Source organism: Arachis ipaensis, chromosome B07 (genome assembly GCF_000816755.2).
Source record: "Arachis ipaensis cultivar K30076 chromosome B07, Araip1.1, whole genome shotgun sequence".
Taxonomy (NCBI): Eukaryota; Viridiplantae; Streptophyta; class Magnoliopsida; order Fabales; family Fabaceae; genus Arachis; species Arachis ipaensis.
Window position 1 is genome coordinate 124,399,807 of NC_029791.2, and position 2,868 is coordinate 124,402,674.

The window sequence follows — 2,868 nt, forward strand, 5'->3', positions numbered from 1 at the left end:
GAATGGACTATTTTGGATTTTTTAAAAATTTTTAGTGACTGTTTTGAGATTTTTTAAACTCTTCAGGGACTGTTTTGTACTTCATTCTCGGAACTGATTTATCTAGATCACACATGTGGACACTTAAGGTCACGTGTGTGAGTCAACGTTTCACGTCAACAATCACCGTTAATAACTAATGAAAAAAATTGTATTGTCTAACGGACATAAACGTTGGAGACTATTTTGTGTGTTTTGAAACCTGAGGAACTAAAGTGTCTAATTTTAAAAATTGTAGGGACTAATATGCGTAATTACTCATTTTCTGGTGTTCTCTTCTGTTAGAAGTGAGCGTCTTAACTTTTTGAAGGAAAAAAAATGCTAATATTAAGATATAGAAACATAAAAAAATATTATATATATGGTGAATTCTAATATTATTATGCTACAATGACTATGGTGATTATGTAAATGTTGAGTTAATGGTCAAATTAGTGCCTGAAAGATGAGTTATTATCCAAATTCTTTTTTGAAAAATTTTATCAATCAAATTAGTCTTTCAAATATTACAAATTAATCCTTTTTGTCCTTCCGTCATTCAATTAATAATTTTCGTCAATGATTGATAATATAAAACATTAACTGATAGCATACATGACACCTAGCATGTCTAATTGAACGCTGAATAAATATATTTATGAAAATCTATCAATTTAGTCTATTTTTCCAATTATATAAATCATAATCTTAATATAACCTAACGACACTAAATTGATAAATTTTCATAAATATATTTGTTCAACGTCTAATTAGATAGATAGGTGTCATGTATGATGTGAGTTAACATTTCATATCATCAATCATTTACGAAAAGTCGAAAACTATTATTTGAGTGACTGAAGCACGAAAATGATTAATTTATAATATTTAAAGGACCAATTTCATTGATAAAATCTTTTAAGGACGAATTTAAAGAACGAGCCATCTTTTAAGAACTAATTTGACTATTAACCCTATATTGTTAAAATTAAACTTATATCTTTTTATATTTTGGTAATACTTTTTTAAATAACACTTTTTAAAAGCGTTGTTTAACAATAAAAATCTTTCATCATCATCTTCTTCTTCTTAGTTAAATATCACACAAATAGTTTAATAATAATAAAAATACATAATTTAGTTATAAATGACACAAAAAAAATTTATGAATGGCAAAAAAATTTTTGGTCAATGACACTAAGAATTTTGGTAAATAACATAAAAAATCTTTAAAGAGCCACAAGTCTAAAATCAATTCACTCAATTAACAAAAAAACACATCAAATTATTGCAAATGACACATGAATGGCTAAATCTCTTATATATTAATTTAATATTAGACTCAATTTAGTGATAACAAAAATACACCATTTAGTTAAAAATAATATAGAAATTTTTGGTAATTGACATAATAAATCTTTAAAGAATTACAAGTCCAAAACCTAAATAAACTCAACCAACAAAATACATTTAAGGACGATTCTACTATGCTGAACCCATATACCTTCTTTACATGCTGATGACAAATGGAGTGGCTGCCGCAATGACACGCGTTGAGAGAGACTGCCCAGGAAAGCTAGCTTTCTGCTTTGCAACAGAATATGGGTCCCACACACTTTTATTTGTCGGTTACTTTTCAGGTGTTTATGTTTCTAACGTTGGATTAAGTAAGGTGTTAATATTTTTTGTAATTAAGGTTGGAAGTTGTAGCAAAAATGAGATGGGTTATTTTACAAAAAAAAGGGTTTGGGTTTAGCCAAAAAAGGATTGGATTAAATTGACCCAAAAAAAAAAAGAGGTATGTTTTTCATGTTACAAAATTTTTTGTTTTGCTGAAAAGTCTTAAATTAAAAAAAAAATATCATAAATAAAAGCCTATAATAATGTATAATTTAATAATTAAAATTGTGACCATATTTGTTGGCAAGATAAAAGATAGTGATAATATAATTTTTGAATTGAAAATGAATGGTTATTTTTTTTTTTTAAATTAAAGAGCATTTTTTAAAAATGAATTGTCAATAACAATCACCTTTATTTACTTGTATCGTAGAGAGTACTGTACTCCCAGTTATTTTATTACTCGGTTTTCTTATCGCTATATTTATAATTTTTATTTTTTTTAAATTGTTAATAATTTCAATTAACATAAATAAGTGAATGAAAATACAAATAAAAATAAGAAACATAAATATGAGGGGGAAAAAAATAAAAAAAATATTATAAAAATAAATTAAAATAAAAATACGAAGGCTATGAAAATAAATAATCATAAAATTAAATAATCAATAAAAATTATTGATATACATAATATGGCCTATAACAGAAACAAAGGATATCAGAATGTTGATTGTAATTTCTCTAATTTTGTTGAAGTGGATTTTTTTTTTAAAAAAAAAAAGGGAGGAGACAACAATACTAAGAAATAGAAAACGAAATTTTAGTAGAGGGCCAAGAAAGGGATATCCTGAATGACAAAGAAAACCCTAGCTTCTACGGAGGTGTCATTTGTGAGGCAGTGACTAGGTCCCCACATCTTCGACGCTGCCGAACCTGAAGAAGCCTTCTTCGTCCACCGCCGGACCGTGTCAAACGGCTGTTTGTCGCGCGTCGCCCACGTGCTGACCCCGACGGTGATCCCACTCTGGTCGCCTGAGGATTTCAAGGTCTGTCGTGGAGGCCTGCACCGTCACCGTCGTTGAGTTGAGTGTTCCAGGTATTGCCGTGCTTAGTCCGCCGTTCAACCGTCATAGGATTTCTGTCAGAGTTGAGTATTCCAGGTATTTATGTTCATGGCTGGTCCTCGTTCATGTTATTTGTTGAAGTGTTTAAAATATTGTTCAGGTGGTT